This window comes from Varroa destructor, unplaced genomic scaffold, assembly GCF_002443255.2.
Source record: "Varroa destructor unplaced genomic scaffold, Vdes_3.0 BEIS01000002.1, whole genome shotgun sequence".
Taxonomy (NCBI): domain Eukaryota; kingdom Metazoa; phylum Arthropoda; class Arachnida; order Mesostigmata; family Varroidae; genus Varroa; species Varroa destructor.
Genome location: NW_019211455.1, coordinates 46,458,209 through 46,476,832, shown reverse-complemented (window position 1 = coordinate 46,476,832; position 18,624 = coordinate 46,458,209). Strand labels below are relative to the sequence as shown.

General features: G+C 41.8%; 1 long non-coding RNA gene across 4 annotated transcripts; it reads right to left on the bottom strand.

Annotated features, from left to right (window-relative positions):
• Positions 1 to 8,825: 8,825 nt before the first annotated feature.
• Positions 8,826 to 16,123, bottom strand: LOC147757895 (uncharacterized). Of its 4 annotated transcripts, XR_015321469.1 has the most exons (6): positions 15,982 to 16,123; positions 15,221 to 15,315; positions 14,682 to 14,744; positions 12,629 to 12,755; positions 10,319 to 11,600; positions 8,826 to 9,653 (listed from the first exon to the last, which is right to left on the bottom strand). It is a non-coding gene; the product is annotated as an uncharacterized LOC147757895 (long non-coding RNA). The 4 variants fall into 4 exon arrangements; XR_015321468.1 differs by having other exon boundaries at positions 8,826 to 11,600; positions 14,674 to 14,744; XR_015321467.1 differs by having other exon boundaries at positions 8,826 to 11,600.
• Positions 16,124 to 18,624: the final 2,501 nt, after the last annotated feature.

Sequence of the window (18,624 nt, the reverse complement as noted above, 5' to 3'; positions counted from 1 at the left end):
AGCAGGCAAGTATATTAATGCCTACGTGTACGGATGCCATGTACGAATGATATTAAACGAGAAGGGTTTAGGATTGTGTGGATGCCAATAAGTATCAACCATGGCTCATATATATATATATATATATATATATATATATATATATACATAGAGTGAGAGAGAGAGGGAGGGAGGGAGAGGGAGAGGAAAATAACTGGTATGCTCATTTGTTAACCTTGTTTAAAGTATAAGATTAGGATCCCTCAATGTGTGCTTTCCGATTTCAGTGTGTGACTTATGAATTCAATTATATACTCTTTTTCTACAACAATAATTTTTATATAGATAGCAAAAGCCGCTCACCTACTATACATTTGAATTCCAGGTGGCGCTCTAAATGAGTTATTTCATGTATCTACTACTCGGAATCGCCCTGCATAAAAAAAAATCAAGGATTTTCTCTATTTAGAAGATGTTTCGTCTAATCTGCGACGAGCTTTTACGAATCGAGTTAATAAAGTGCACCACAGCACACGCTTGTTTCATATGACAGCCGCGAGTCTCCATCGTCTCATCGCTTAAAGAGTCCACTGAACCTGTTTCATCTTTAGGTTTTTCGGGTTAGTGCAACAACCATTTGTTATACAAGACGTTACTCAATTTCACTGTGGTATTTCGCTATGCAGATATGTATATAAGTGCACTGCAGAAGACAGAGCACGAGTCGGGAAAACTGCCCCGACATCACAACACGAATCGGTTGTTATGACAACAAGGAAGCAGGTTCGTCATTTTTTTTTTTAATTTATAGCACATTCCTTATTTATTTAAAATAGGGTAAACTGGTCGAAAATGCCCTGCCGTGCGTTCAAGGCATACTTCCAAAGTTGACCTTTAGTTTTCCGGTCAATTTTTAGAGGGCGAACGTGTCCATTGTTTTCCGGATGTTCGTAGGCGTCGTTGTTGTCGTTTACGACAACTTCAATCAACAGCTCGGCCAACCCTAGCCGTCCCATGGACCCTGAACATAAGCGTAATATCACATTTCACCTGGATAGAATTAGAACGCGACTATTTCGTCACGCACGGTTCAAAGTGTTTGGTTTTCAGAGTCCTCAATTTTGTCGCATAAGCGCTGAGTCAGCTATAAAAATGTCTATGCCATGCACACTTTTGACAGAGGCCGCCTAGCATCGAAACGATCGTGTTCGTAAGACCTGGAAACCGATCTGACTCGGGCGTGTAGTTTTTTTTTTTTACATTTCACGAAGTCAGGTCATCTACACTGTTGCTCGCCTTTCACCACTAAGCTAAAAACAAGCACAAAGGCCGCCAAGCTACGGTGTAAAAATTTTACACAGGATAGACTGTAACGTCTAATTCGTCGTTGACTCAAAATTGTTTGCATTATTTTGCTAAACCTACAATTGGCCAAACCTATTTTTCTCATACTGCTGATGTCTCACCTATGTATCGAAGCAGAAGCTGCCCTAAACTGAGCTATCGCTGCGAATTTTCAAGGCCCGAAGAGTTTTGCCTGGTTAGATTCATTTAAGCATCTTCAAAGATATAACCTTAAGATAAACGTTGGCGCTGTCAAGGTACACCCTTCGAAACAACGCGGTGAGATAAAGAAGAGAATCAAGGACGAGGATATCTACTCCGCGAAGCTCAAGAAATCCCCTAAGACTAGTTCGATACAGTAAGCGTAGAAATCTTCAGAGGAAAGCTACAAAAGCTTGCTTATCAGTCATCCATGCCATCCCAGTCCCTCACCGTAGATGATACTAGCCTTGGACTAAAGGCAATTTCAACATGTTTTACTAGCAAAACATGTAACGATCACGAACGAGGAATAGACCAATCCGTTCCGAATAAACGCGTTAGGAGGGGTTGTCTAGATTTATAGACCAGAAATATTCGATTTAGATGACTCAGTGCTCATTGATGAGAACGTTAGCCAGAGGCCAATATACGACATTAACTGGGACTGACTGAATTTGTTTTACTCTTCTAGTATTAGCTTATTGCGCGATTTGCGAAAAAAAAAAAAAAACAAAAACTATTTAATAATTTAAATCAAATCTTTGACTTTTCTACTTAGTAATCTCCTTTTAGGTAATAAACATCACTTACCTGCCTAATTTTAAAACTACATATGATAATATAAACATTTTGCATACTTGTACCCATTGAGCTAATTAGCTCCTCTCCAGGGACCTGGAGAGATTAACGGGCTGAAGGACTTTAAGTAGTTCAGTAGATACGAAGCGGTATAGAGGTATAGCTGTTTCGAATGTAGATAAAGAATGAGCACAAAAGAGCATCCTTTTGCTTCGTTTCTGCTGAAGACCGAAGTTGAACAGCTTACATCCTCGTGAAGCAACGACTATAGTATGTTCAGTTATTTAATTTTATGTAACTTATGCAACGTCAGAAAATTGTATATTGTCCTCAAATTCTCGCGCACAAAGCGCATGTAGCGTTGTCCTTTAAATTGACGTCTATTCAGTTTAATTTCTCCAGCGTCATAGCGGATTCCCTAAACCATTTAGGGTCAGGGTGTTTTGACAACTAGCGACAATAGCAGCGGTGACCGCTTTAACGTATAGTAAGATACGTGAGATACGTCAGAAAAATTTAAATATTAATTTGTGTTAGCGAGTACTCCAAGATTTGCAAATTAATAGTTGTAACCTAATAATGAATTTGTTGTTGACCGCTAAAATGTTTGCGGTATAGAAAGCAATATGGACACCGTGTCCTCTGTCTACAGGCGAACACCTACCAATTTAACAATGATAAAACCTACAAAACTATAGTTTTCCTACAAACTCCTAAGGATTTTTATAGGGACTTTAGTTGCGAGATAGCTAAGATACCTTCTACGGCCATTTGTCATAAGTAATTATTCATCATAAGCACTTCGAATTGTTCTGACAGGCACTGTATAATGTAGAGGTCGAGCAAAATCGATTCATTTAATGGCTTCACTCAGTCTTTTGACATGGCAAAAAGCTGATTAGAACTTTTAACATGAATATAGTCCGTGCTTAGATTACAGTATAGAATATGCTGTAACTGCTAGAAAAATTCTAACTAGTAGACAACTCAACCTTTGGGCAGACGTTAGAATGACGCAGAAGGTCCTTTATAGCCCTTTCAATATCTAGAAGACAGATTTCCGCCAGTGTGACTCCAAGTGATTGTGACCGTCTTAAAACTTAAAAGAACCTAGAAAAAAAACTTTCAAATGAAGTAAAGATCACCATGATTAAAAGAAACGTATGGGTTTCCAAAGTGATTGTATAATAACCTTGCTTACTGGGTACAAGTGTCACCCAATAATCAATGGTAGTATAATAGCTTTCGATAGATATTAGTTACTCCCAAGAAGTGTATTTCATGAAGTTGTCGTTGCTATTTTCTAGCCTGAATATAATTATTTAGTAATATTTGACGTTTACATGGCGGAGTAATACTGGCGCAAATATGTCATCATTGTTGTCTCCAGGCTGAGTCGCACGTTCCAGAGTTGTAGCATATAATTATATCACTAATTTACGTATAATTATAACATTAACCGTCTTATTAAGCTATGTTATCGTGTCATACAGACGAAAGCTTAAGCAATCCTGTATACCATAGCTGGAAAACTAGAAACTAGAAAATTGACGCAAACGATATTTGAACCTGGGACGTTCCAGCGTCGTCCCTATAGCCACCCATCGACACCGTCAAAATTATACAAACGTCCATTTCCGTCTTTGTTCTGGGACAAATTATGTACTTGCAGCAATGTGCGTAACCTGCAGACCTAAATCATCGCTAATTATGACATATCCTTTGCATTGTCAGTACGGTCAACGTTGTCATATGATTAATCGTTTGCTCGTCGCTCCACAATACCGTCACCGTATCGTCGCTATACAGCTGTTTGCTGTGCCCCCGCCAACAACCATAGTAAGCGGTTTTGGTGTTTACACGCTCCCTGGGCGATTTTCGCTCTACAGGAATCATTTATTACGCTGTCCGCCCGGGTGGCAGCTAGCGGAGTGCGCGAAAGGTAAAGTGTGTCGTTGGGACTTCGTTGCTGGGCATGCCGACCCGGCACTCCCACTCGACGGCTTCTGTGCGACTGACACGAAGGGTTGGCACTCGGTTTGTTAAGGGCTAACTAGTGCAGATAATGGGTTCATATAGGGACTATAGTTATCTAGAGTCGGGCGCAAGCACGCCAGCTTTCCCTTGATCCAATTCCCAGTTACTTCCTCCTCTATTGATTAAACAGCCCTAACATGCAAATTCTAGTGTGTCTTCCCATACCTGGCTTCTCCTGGATGTAAATGTGTGTTAATGAATGAGTGGCCGGCGTAGCTATGTTTGAGCGACTAAAAGCGGTTTCTAAAAAGGGTACACGCAGACGCCCGATGTAAAACGGGGCTTCCTAACATTACAAGTGAATGGGCTTGTGGACTGCCGAAGTCAGCCCCTAGAAAACTGGACAGAGCAGCAGGCATTCCTATTTGTTTCAGTCTGAATACGGAAGGGTAGCGAAAATGATATATTCCTGAGAGAAAACAGAGACAAAGAAGTACGAACAGGGGTGTGCCGTCTTCCTGTAGCGCGTGAAGCCTACGACAACAAGTGAGTCCCATGGAAAGCATTTAGGACTTTGAAATATTATTCACCCCGGCCCTTCCGCACGGAATGTTCCGGCGAGCGGTGTCATCTTTACGTACCACGCAGTGGGACGTACTAGTAACATAGAGGTAACAGAAGACGTGAACAGATGGGATAACCGAACTAAGTCGCTACGACGCACGATGCATTCCTCATAGCATCTAACAGTTCTTTATGTTTTCAGCCCCAACGGTCCTGCTTCTCGATGCCGGATACGGGCCGCCCCTTTCGGTATAGAAAAAAAGCTCATGAGTGTTGGTCTCGACGTAGATTCCCGAAACACAACTGCGAGTCCGGATTCTCTCAAATACCTCACTCAGTTCCGTAGAAGGGCAATGGAACATTGCTATAGGCCGCATTCTTCACATATACTGGGTGTTCTCAGCGTAATTTTGCCAGCTGGAGCCTCTCATGGCGGAGGGTTAGCCCCTTGCTTTCTTGGTGCCCTTCCTGTGGGCCCACTTTCACATAGGCAGTCGCATGGTTGAAGCGCCTTTGAACAGAAAAAAGAAAACGACGTAAATCACATTAACGTCACTTGGGATTCCAAGGTTGTAGCAAGAAAGATGGTTGTAAGGTATAGTGACCCGCGACTGTACGTTGTAGAGACTAGAAGAATTGCCATATGGGAGCAGGTTGGAACCGTTTCTAGATATAGATAGCTTTGTTTATTTACCGGTATATATGGATATAAAAATATCTTCTATTAGCATAAACTATTATTTTTTGTGACGCTGACGGAACTTGAACTTGCAATCTTACCGTGATGTGCTTGAGTCGATGTTGCCCGTAACTGTCTCACATGCTATATATATATAACATGCACGTATCGACCAGAAAAAAAGCTAGAGACTACAGCTGGAATCAACAACTATGCCATTGTTAACTGGAGCTAGTCTTGATTGTCTAGATTCAGGTTAGTGCTCGTCAACTTTCATCATTTGATCTCGATCAACGCTTGCCTTACGCACCGACCAAAAAGAGCTTTGATTGTCTTTTTGTTCTAATACAATACCCTGACCCAATCCGCGCTCCGCTTGCCTTAGCAAATAACGTATATATATCTCTATATGCTTACGAACCTTTTCTACTCTTCGGATATCACACACTGGGCAACGAGCTTGTCTATACTTCTTGTAGGTAATTGTACATTTCCTTTTATCTATGGGCTGAAACAGCTGTGTTTTGTTTGAAAAAAGCTCTTAGTTTGTTTGGGAGAACTGATTCGGTACTCCCTGGACTCATAAATCGATTTTTGTTTAACCAACCATGTGCCTTTGTTTAAGGCAACGCAATAGTCGTACAGTTGTTTTCGGTCGCGGACGCAGCGGCGGTCGCAACCCCCAGAAACACAGGGTTCGCAAACGCTGATTGCTTCGCTGGTCATCTCGCTTCCGAGCCCCCTGCCACTTGTGCGATGTATACGTATATACTAATACCAAATGGACTAGAAGCGTTTGAACAATCTAAAAAGGACGCCACTATTATGAGCGTATTTCCACCTCAACAACTTGCTCTTGCTAGTTTTGCCGAAGAAAATGAAGATTCTAGCTGTCCGGAGACTTTTAGCCTACTCTGTGAGTAATACCGTCGTTCGTATTGGGAAATGTCGAGCAAGGCACATATAGTCGTGATGAAAGGTTATCGCCTCAACAGATGTTTTCAACAATTTCCAGTTTGCGTCTTTTCTTTCCCTTTATAAGTTATGGTTATTATAGTTTAGCGTACTTTATTAACGATAATTAATTAGTTAACGTACAATTATATCATTCTCGTCTATATTATTGCCGTTCCAGTCTGCTTTATAATTTTCTGTGAATTTCTTCTGCTATAGAACATTACCAATGTCGTTCATTATTTACCGTTCGTAGCGGAGCGTAGCAGCGACAAATGCCTGTACTCAGTTTGTGCACCTACAGGTCCTTACTGAAATTCTATGGAACACAATTAAAGGAAAAAATCCAGATTTGACTGATTATGCATTTATAAGTCCATCATATTGTAAACCATAAACAAATCCGGAAAAGAACAGCTACCTGTTATATATCCGCAAGAAAGGCTCCAATATACCATCTCATTCGGTATGCTTGTTGAAGCTCTACACAGTCCGGGACTAACCCACTACCCAAAAAAGAGACAACCGAACCTTAACCCGTATTGGAATAGAAGGAAAGTGACGAGATAAAAAATATTATCATGAGGCTATATGTCCCGAGGTGTTGCGAAACCGGCGAAAGGCATCGTCCGAATGACGATTTAGCAGCCGTTCGGATTATGACTGCAATCGACCTTAGTTCCGTGATTTTAGATGGTCGCTCGATCCCGCCCAGGCGACCCGGAGAGCCTGAGGAGTACCTGAGCCTTGGATTTTTTCATTTGGACATTTCTCCAAAGCCGCACAGCTGGATGCGTGTACGTTGCCGGAGGAAGCTAGTTAAGTTAGTGGGCTCCGTGGTGATACAATCAAGCAAATCGGCTTGCTTGTGCAAAATGTATATAAAGGTGAGCGGGCGTTTACTCACGCGACTGAGGGCAAAGCAGCGGGGGGCAAACAGGGAAAAGCGTTTGTTATTATGTCAACCGCCATTTTTTGGAAAATGAATAAAAAGAGTAGCAGATAGGAAAGACAACCGCTGCCACTGCCTCCTGTGCAGAAACGTGTTGGTGGACGAACTAGAACGAGAGATGAACAGCGTAATAGGCATTGAGTATACCGACTCTGCAATGGATAGACGCTGGCCATAAGTTTCACTTGTTGTTTAGGGGAACGAGTCGGTGAGCGAGCGTCTGACTGTTCAACCTGCTTTCAAATGCAGCACGAATGGAGAGCAGTGTTGGGCGTTGGAGCAAGTGCCGCGATCAGGCGCTGGCCCACAAACCGTGAGGTGACGAATCAACAGGACAATGGGCGTGATAGTATTTTTCTTATCTGAGACGACAGCTAGCAAGCATAAAGGGAGGCCGGCAGGCGAGACTAGCCGGGAAATACAAAATCCAGAAAGTCGAAAGAAAGAGGAACACGGCGCAGTCTGGAAAGCCGCTAAGGTTGTGAGTATGGTTGACATGATTTTCGAGTTTTATTTCTGCTGCCCCTTCGTGCTGGAGCAGATGCAATGCTAAAAGTAAACTATAACAAAGAGCACACGAGATGCTGGTAAAACACGGGTAATTCTCAATTGTATGGCGACGAAGTGACGCAGTAACTTAGCAACACATGGTGTGTCTGCAGCAGAAGTCAAACTGAGCGTCTATCTGTGAATCGTTTGAGCGAGTACTACAAAGGTCTTACCTTTTCTCAACGCAGATTCACTTTCTATAATACGTATTTTCCCTATACTATCAATTTAACTAAACTCCTCACTCGTTTCAACTCAACTAGCGGGCGCCTGCTGGCCATGCTCGTGAGTTCGGCTGGCTTGCCACACAGAAGACTATCCCGCCCCGTAGAGTCTTTTATGCTTCTAGCAAAATGTGATATTTGGTGAGAGCTTTAGGGAGCTACATATATGCCCCGTTCCTAAATTTTCAGCGTTAATGTGATTACTGGTTCTTTTATTGTAAACATGGCATTGTCATCGCAATAGCATCTAAAGGGAAGAAGCTAAAGTCTAAAAATATTACAGATTTTTAAAAAGCTTATCGTAACTTAGGCTTATGGCAATTAGGGCACTGATTACCTTAATGTTTACCTAAACATGAATAAAGGGCCGTCGATAAGTGTGTGAATCTGCTGAGGATAAGAGCATGTGCTTATCTTCACGTATATGGAGCGCGACAAATAGGGATGTTAGACTTCCGATACGATGATTATACGCCCTGTTAATAGAGGCATTTACATCGACTACCTATGCACATATAGACTTTACGATATGTCCGAAAGTATGTACGTACGCTTGACGAATTGGCCGCGACATTCAAATAATATGGTGTATGCTTTTTATGCAGTAGCCCTTTACAAAGGCGAATTTACTCATCGATTTAAAACCATTTTAACTTGAAAATACTTGTGGCCGGATCGACGACAAGCTGCCAACAAAAAGAGCCTGCATGCAATTTTAGCTTCCTGTGCTGTATGGAGGAATTTTGATAACTCTTACAACTTATCTAGTATCCGATACATCCAGTGCGATAATATAACATTCGTTCTATTGTACCTTTATTGTTCCACAGTTACCGACTCGTTTTTGTAGCATTTCAATGCGTGTATCATTCTGTTAGAGCTGCATAATGCTGCAGAGACCTCAACGCCTGATAGCCGATCAACAGTATTGTTCGACAAAGAACATAATGACTGGCGGTACCATGCGGATTGGGAGGCAGAACTAAAGTAGGACTTAAAGTTACACCAATTTAAATAACTTCTTCGTAAGCCGCACTTGCCCCTAGAGTCAGTGTCCTACTAATAGATCGGCCTACGCTGCACAGAGACTTCAGGCGGGGTTGACAAGTAACGGACAAATGATCAGGTCGAAGTTAGCTGCACGATCCCATCAATTGGGCTTTTTTTTATTCCTGTGATGATAAAATCTTGTGTGTGAGGGGGTGTGAGGGTGTGTGTATATAGTTTCTAGCCCATATTGCATATAATTCATTGAGATGTACACAGCAGATTGCAGTCCAATCAAAAGTATGGTAAAAGAAAGCTGAGTACTGGAAATAGCAGTTACATTTTAGTTACGTTTCTTTTGTATACCGGTTTACGTGGCTACTTACAAATAGTAAAAAATTTGCTCGGGCCTGTACTATATGTAGAATAAAGAGCGGCTGGTTTTGGGAAGGGATTCGAAGTGGCAAAAAGAGTTGCACTTATTCATTGGCGGCTGATAACCAGCTCGTTCTTTCGGTTTTATTTTAGCTAGTCAGAGATCGTCTGTAAAGCTAATGATAGATGGCGGTCGAGGCCGGTTGTTCCGAAGGCGCTGAAAATCCCACCGTGGCTGATGAAGCGAACCGCGTAGATGAATGGATGATGACGTTTTACAGTTGAAGCGCTGAAATTGACAGCATAACTAGACAAGAAGGCTAGACCCGTTTGGTGTAGTGGGTTTTCGTCTCGTCTCTTCCAGTACAGTCACGTATAGCTAGCATTGTAGTGTGGGCAGCTACCTCTACCCTAGCCTATGTAGAATCACTGTATATACAAGGATAGCTTAAGTTATAGACATCCGGTATCGTAGGGTGGCACAGTGACAGTCGAGTAGTCGGAATAGGTACAGAAGATAGATAGTGCACAGCTCTCGAATTCAGCCAGGGGAGAAATCGAAGCGGAACGTAGGAGGTTTGGGAAAGGCACAGGAGCTGACTGCTCGAACATCAGGACGGCAGACGCAGAGACGACCAGAGACACCTCGACGCCGCAAGGCTAGAAATGAGGAGCGTATACTCTTCCTCATCCTTCTCCCCCGCCCCACGTGCTTAGCCTGCTCTCGAAGGAGAGAGCAAGATACCCACTGGCGTGCTTGCGAAACCAGTAATTCGCAACCTTTACGCCCAGTTCACAGGCCAGGCCTCCTCAACTCTTGGCCTCGGCAGGTTCGCTGATCTAAAAGGGTTACAGGCAAATGGGAAAGTGTGCGAGCTTCTCGGAGGATGAACAGCAGCAAAGACGTCAAGAAAGGACTATACCTAGAACGTGACCGGCCTTCCACCAACTTACCATTTTACTGTTTTATTAAGAGCGACCTTCTGCAGGACCTCCTTTGTGGGTGTTTCCTGCCACGAAGAACTGTGTGCGCGCGAAGTGAGACGGCCTGCCGGAAGCCGATAGTTGACATACGAGGAATCTAGGCACTGTTTGATAGATTTATTTGCTGCTTTCTATCGATCATATAGAGCCGTCAGGAGTTGCATATTAGGTTAACAATATTAATCTGTTTGTAGACGAGGCTTCGTATCTGGTTGATTAGAAGTTACTTGGTAACGTTACATTTGTAAGGTTGAAAAGGATTTGAATCCAAGGCTGTTTACAGATAACCGTAAGGGTCTTATCTGGTGTTCTCTTCATACCGTGGCCGACTTGGTTCTGTGTGAATTTGTGGCCTAATAGAATTAGACTACGAAGAAATAGAAACCCATCGGTTTATGGTTTTTAATCGTGCCTCTGGCTAGTGCAGCTAAGTGAAAGACACAATATGGTGGTCGAGTCCAGACATAAACTGAAGCTATGATTAGAAAGAGTATTTGAGTTAAAAAGGCTTTATATTATGCGCATCAATAAAACTTCAACCAACACTCCGTACAACTTGACACACAGATAACAATAGATGTATAAAAACGATTTTCAAGCGTACCTAGTATATAAATGAAGGTAGGCATCTACTTAGAGATAGCCTTGCCTAACGTTATCGTTCAGTTAAAACATTAGTATATTTGTGTAGCTATCTACAGTAAGTAGATCGACCACAAATGACTGTTTACAGGAAAGATATCCAGCTCGCGAAACTCTCCCTTCACTCTTGCTATATCTACACTAAGGCTGATTACCAGGTCACAAATGCACTTGGTATTGCCTGGCTAGATGTACCACCCGCTGCGTGGAATTTCATTACTGTCCATTCAGCGTAGCTATGCCGTATTATCAATGCTTTCCAAATTAGTTTCCGTCTATTGCGTGACGGCAAAGTCTCAGATCCTCACAATATGCTCCTGTGTTCGACATCACACGCACATAGAATACAACGCCTGTATAAGGCGATAATATGTCATTGATTGCAGAATGTTACTGATTCTATTAGCAGCGGGCTATTTACGCTCTGCCCTGACCTGGGTTGGCGCAATGTTCGCTGCGTGGCGCTGGTGGAAAAGATAGCAATAGCAGAAATAATGGAATAAACAGACGTACACTGAGGCGTAGATTTCTGCATCTCAATATATGGCGGCATTGCTAGCCATTGGCGGCGGCGGCGGCAGACGATGCGCCGAAGACCGGAAGCCGGAAACTGAGAGAGACAAGTAGATGGTTGCATCTAAGTTAGCGGAATCCAAACATCGCTTTGCTTAACACTGTACAGGGGCCGCTGCTTAACACCGTCAAAAGTCTTCCAGATCGCGGCTATTGAATGTTTACCTAATTGATTTATGCTGGTCTTACAATGCTTGGTCAGATACTGCAAGAGAAATGAAAGTAAGATCTCGATGGAAGTACTATTGACTACTAGCCATGCTCAGGCAACTAAAGTGTTTCGAACGAAATAGAAATCCAAGTGCGACATCAATCCATAATAGTTTTGGTAGGTTTGACTAAATTTCCTTGTTGAAACCAGTAAAACTTCCCATAGTCATAATGTAATTTTGCGATAATGGTTGGGTTGACAAGTTCTTTTTCAGAATAGTGTGACGAAGAATATTTCCGCTTTCTAATATGCAAAATTATCAGACGAAAGGTTAGATTAGACAGTTTCCGGTAAGGCTTCTAGCGGATTTTCACCTCGAGACTCTTAAAACTAGATCTAGCAAAAATGTCGAACGTAAAATTTCGCCACTGAAGTTACTATCAGCAGTCGATTTGGTCGTCCCACCTAAACATTATCAGCGAAATTTTCGCTACGCAAAATCTATACGTAATTAAAAAAAGTGATAACTTTTGCAAGGATCGCCTATTCTGGTCGGGTACAATTAAAATACGTATCTAAAAAGACTCCGTAATTTTAGTGTCAATCACTGCAGATGCATTGCTTCTCGCTGTGTTCGAGATATCTATACTCGTCAGCTGCCTTCAATTCCGTCGGATCAAAGCAACTAATAGGAAAATATTTAAAGCTTACAACTGATCGATAGCTAACCGAACCAGGTCTGTAAGCAGCTGACTTTATACAGGACACGCTAGATGTCGACCTAGGTAACTTATAGACACGATTATACTTACTATTAGTTTTTGCTTAAGCTTTTGTGAGGCGTTTTCGGGACGTGTCAGTATTGCGTCGTAGTGCAGAATTCGTGTAAATTCAAAGAGAGATCGTATACGAACCTATTGTCTATAGCCTCGGGCCGAAAAGGGTTAAGCCTGAGACAGATGATTTGGTCACCTTCAACGGGCAGCAATCGACGATCATCTCAAACATCCCGCATAGAAAGTGAAGATTATCTCGGACTTCCTGCAGAATAGAAAGCATGACCTCTCCTTTTTAATCTATATCGCTGTTCTTTTATTGTGCAGGTGTACGATTTCCTTCAGCGTCTCCCTGTATAAGCCATGTTATACGAAACGGACCAACTTAACGTACGGTGAAATTGAAGTAATTGTGAAGAAAAGAGGTTCGTACTCGAGAAGGAATAGGCTAACACTCTAAGAACAGCATACGTTTCAATTGTAAGCCAGTTATCTTCCAAGTGGACAACGAATAAGTTTTTTCTTACTGTGAACTCAGTCTACCATCTGCGCAAATACATTACACCCCGTACAGTTCAGCAGCCGTCACCTCACTGTTTGTCGTGGCGATTTCGACCGGCGGCTGATTCGATTCTGTTTTGTCTTATTTAGCCCGGTTTATCACAAGACTAAAAGGATCATCTTTGTAACTTTCAACTAGTGTACATATATGGACGCGATATAGTAAGAGGCGGTTGTGTCAATCGCGGCCGGACCTGTGAGGCCATCATCTTGCCCCATATCCGGATAACGCTTAAAGTCTACGCGGTAACTATGCTGTCGGGTTACATTTTCGTTTCCTGAAACGAATGTCATTCGGGCACCAGCGGTAAAAGTCTGCCGAAGAACACATCTAGCTTGCCGTACCTCGCTGAACACACGCGTAGATTTACGAGTAGTCGTACGGACATGACACAAATCATGGTTCTTTATCTATATAGTGCGCGCCGTACAAAGAAAAGACTCACTAAAGAGAAGTCCCTAAATGTTACTTCCTTGTTATCAGATTCTGCGCATACTAGTCCTATACTCTGACTTCACCGCCCTTATAGCCTACCCGAAACCCTTATAGCTGATAAATATGTTTCGGTATATTGTTCCACCTGCTTATCTATTTCGTATGAAGTCGATCGTCGTGCCACCACATTTAGTAGAACAAAATATCTTTCGAGTTCATTTAATAAACAGCACTTTTACCTTTACACGCCTGATTGGACATGTCGTATTTCGTTTACGTTACGTGATTTATCCAAATGTACTGCCACTTTCGAGTTTCCAGTCAAATTTCTCATAGTCTTTTTACTTTTGTCTAAGACAGAGTAAGTTGTACGATTAAAGCTCAAGTCTTCTGCGAAAAATCCTGCACAACAAAATTTTCTTGTCAAGAGAAAACAAGCCACTTTCATTTGACTTTTTCCTACATACCCGACAGTCTAGCTCAGTCGCACTTAGGGTCTGTTGAAATTTTGCCTATTTTTACCCTCGCTCGAATTTACATTATCCGCGAATACACTCAATATCGATGACTATGATACAAATAACGCTGCTCGGATCTTGATGCTCTCCTGACCCATAACGCTAACGCGAGCCTACATAGCCGCCCAATTGGACAAAATCGCCCGACGCTTCAGCCACCTCGGTCCTAAATTTTTGCTTTGCTGTTGTGTGTCTTGGGTCTGTACCCCAACTCGTTCTTTTGCTTTCCTAGTCGACCTCGTTACCGTTTCAGGAAAATCGAATTACCAGCAAAACTTTATGTTATCCTATTTTGTCCCGTCTCTTCAGGTAATCTTGATCTTGGGCGCCAATGTTGGAGTGTCTTTCCGTTTTTTCTGACGTGCCAAAGCAAAGCGCCGCTCTAGTTGAAATTGTTAGAGCCTTGTCCCTGATTATGTCCTATAGGTGAAAGGAGATAGGGGCCGAAAAAACTAAACACGTTTAGGATGTCCTACAATATTAGGAACATCTCTCAAAAGATATTGGGCGAACGGTATTAGGTTAGGTCACTTTTGCCAAAACGATACCAGGCTTATTATTATTACACAATCTGCTGTCTTAACCATCTATCTGTATAATTAACGGTGCACAGTGATACGTTTGGTTTGTACGAAATGGTTGCTGGTTTGATTCAGGATTCCACTTACTTGCGTACCATTATAAGATGCAAAAACCATCTATGATTCCCATTCTTGGCATACATCATTGTTGGACGTGCCTGAAATGTCCGACAATAGCCATACAATGATTATGTACTCTTGTCTCGAACTTGGCGTGTGGACCCTATGGACATATGTATGGGCAATATAATAATTAAACGTCTCGCCAATCTCGCAATCGCAGTCAGTTATAAGGAATAGATATCGACGTAGCGAAGAAGTGATGCGATATGTAAAGTCTACGTCTTCGTATATAATTATATACATATGTAACTAACGTAGGCTAGTGCAGCAAGAATGCTCGTTACAATGTACAGATATATATTCGAGACATATAATCATATTGTCTGATTGGCAAATATGGCAAAAAAAGCTACGGAAACGTAGAGGAGTTCTATTTGTGAAGGCCAAACAGTATCAGTTTAACTAAGCCATATTTAATGCATAAATACGTCTGAGTAAATATGAGAGAAGACAAAAGGAAGAGACAATGTGCACAAGCCGAACCATTGTACTTGTAATGAGATTAGTTTACCGATCGGCCGAATTGCGCAAGGTCGAATTCTGCTGATGCTAGTCGTGATGTAACATGCTAGTCCTGCTTCAGAGGAAATGCACTGAGTAACGGAGCTGTCGGACGTTCAGACAAACAATAACCCCTTAGTAAGTTTGACAACAGCATAACATCAGAACAGCAGAGAAAGTCAGATAAATAGCGCTCTATTTAATACTGCGTACACATTTGGGTGCACTGCAGAAACAGACCTAAATTGACGTTACTGAACTTCGAGTAACCACCTACGTCTCTCAGAATAATGTGACCTATCATCGATGGTGTAGATTCATTTTGAGCAACGTTGCAGTGTAGTTGGTAGCCGACGGACGTACGAACAAAGATAGCTGGTAGAAATTAGTAAGCCCATCACAATTTAGTGGAAAATCCGAGCATATTTTGTTTGGAAGAGTGAAAACTACTGCATGATCTGAGTATCATAACTTTTATCCAATGAAAGACTCGACAGAATTTAGGATAAAAAATAATATAATGCATCTTCTTTAGCACAAAGAGTTTTTTTTTCGTTATTTGGTCATAGTGACACGCTTACTTCAATTGAACGACCAAATCTAACATATGTTGTATGCCTGTGGAATGGTTTCATAACCTTTTTAACACCTCGTTGACGAATGCAAAACACCCACCGCATTTTCATGTTGACCATGCAAAACGTCAAAATCTCCCCATAGCTTTCGAACTCCATTTTATTACCATCGAACGCAACGTCGCCCCGGTTTTACCTTTTTCGTTAGTGATCACCGTTCTTTTTCCTTTCAGGAGCGATTTCACAGTCGACGCCACAACCCACAGAATGAAAACGTCTACTTCTTTTATACCTACGAACACAACTGTCAACGAAAGCTTTAACACCTATTGCACGACGTTATTTTTCTCCGCAAACGCGAGCCCGGGCAGCTTAAGAATTCCTTCTTCGAGGATGCACATTTACCCATGGCCTTTTTGTCCAAACCCGTCTTTTCAACCTCACCGCTTCGATCTGTCTTCGCCGGCTATTCGAATGCCCCGAGGAACTTGTGCGGCTCTCAAGCATGTGACCCGACCAAACGACGCCAGACGCTCGTTCACGCCGGCAGTTCGTATTCGTGCGACCCAGCACGTGTCGCAGCCGAATATAAACACGGTCGGAGCTCCGAGCTCTGGAAGCTTCGAAAGCGTGCGTTCACAGCAGACTCATAGATATAATCGGAAACCGTCAGCCGACGCATGACGGCTGAGAAAAGAGAAGTAGCTCAGAGGGATAGATGGGACAAGATGGGCTGAGTTGGGGTGCGCTGCTAGCTCTGCGACTTTCGATTTCCGTGCTTCACCGTCTGTGCTAGAGCGTCGTGATCAGCATTTGTTGGAGACAAGAACGAGAAAATGGCTTGTTCGACTAAATTCGTAGCGCTATACTCAGCGTGCTCAGAGCGAGGTGTGAGGAACGATTGATTCGGTGCTGGGGACAGCTTATCTCGGTTTTCTATATGTACATTCAGAGACAAGTGAAGCGCGTCTTTCAAGGCATGCTGCATCGAGAGTAGCACAGATGACGCGAGATTACAGACAGATGTGAGGGACGTCGTGTTGAGCAAGGTGTATCAAGTGCTACGTGTGCGCCACAGAATGCGCGCGAACTTTTGAGATTATACGAAGTAGAAAATTTAAGAAGTACACTACCTTCTTTTTCGCTCGACTGATTGATTAGTATATAGTCTTTTCGCATTCGTACTTAGCTGTTCCGCGTAAAAATTCATTTGCGAAAAGAAGTTATAATAAATAAATAAATAGTCGATAGAAGTGTGCGTTGCGCTACTCGGTTTGTTCGATAGGGTTGTTACCTTTGCCGGTCTACATAGAGTTCTATATATTTTTGTTATATTGTTGCTATTTTGTTGTACATTTATAGATAGATTAGAGCTTAATATAGTACTCACGAAGTACCAGCTAGCAATGCAACAGTAACAAAATGCGAAGTCGAGTTGGCTTATTTAGTCTAATGCGTATAACTAGCTGCGCCATGATAGATGTGCTCACATCATTAGAATGTTTCTACTCGGATCTGAGATCGAGCGCCTGGAAGCTGCTGCAAAGATTCATGATAGTCCACGATTTTATTACGACAATGGCGCAAATGCTGCCCAGGCCTATGCAAAATCTCTGCTGTTTATAGTCAGTATGGACTATTCAAAATGATACTTTTTATAGTTGTAGGTGGATTATGAAAGAAGTCATTAAGATCACTGCGAAAGTTGAACAAGAACGATATGTAAGTGGCCATGATATCACCGATCTCACCAACGAAACCAAAACATCAAAAAAAAAAAAAAAAGTTCGACGTTTCGATGCCATACAAATTAACGCAGAACAATTTATTCCATCGTACTCGTATCTGCGATACCCTTCACAAACGCAGCGAAATCAAGCTATTTCTAAAGCAACTAGTCAAAAGTAATTCACATAAGACGATATCCTACAAATAAAAAAAAAAAAACATATGCTTCATAATCGGTGACAAGGTCCAGCCTGAGGCCAAAGAAGGTAGTGTTATGTATTTGGTGGCATTGGGAATGACCTGTGTATTATCAATAGCTGCCGTCTAGCAAAACGATGGACGAACAAGATTTTTAAAATAAGCCATTGAAAAAATCCATCGCAGCTAGTGGATATGAAAGGCGTCGTCTTCCACCATGACAGCGGTAGACTACATATGTCTTTAGCTACCTCGTATAGCTCGTATCTTGCTCCATTAGACGACCAGCTTTGCAGTCCCTGCAGAATTCCCATAATGGTATCCATTCACTTTCAATTAAGGGATGCAAAAATCAAAAACTCTACTGTCCAGAAATCACAGAAATTGAAGAGTGACTGGACTATGGGATTATGCTGTTACGAGAAAAATGGCAGGGGGTCATTAATCAAAATGGCGCATATTTAGCTCGGTTACCTATAAGATTAAAAAAAAAAAAAATTGTTTGAACTTTGGCTTAAGACTGTCAATGCTTTTGACAATTAAAGAAAAAAAAAGAAATATATATATATATATATATATATATATATATATATATATATATCTCCTTGTATTGTGTTTTTAAATAAACACAGATAATCCAACAAAATTCTGTCCATGTGTTAGAGGTGTAACTTTTTAAGACTACTTTTATCAAATGTAACCACCATCCATCATGATTACAGCTTCAATTCGGGCCTAAAGCACTTGATATTAATCATTTTAAAAATATTTCTTCTTTACCTTACAAACGATTTTTTAAGAGGAACCGTTAAATAATACTGGTACGTATAAAATTGTTTATTTTGCTTAAATACGCTACATCTAAAAAAAGTTTCACCAGAATTAAATTTTGGAGTAGAAGTTCCGAAACGCA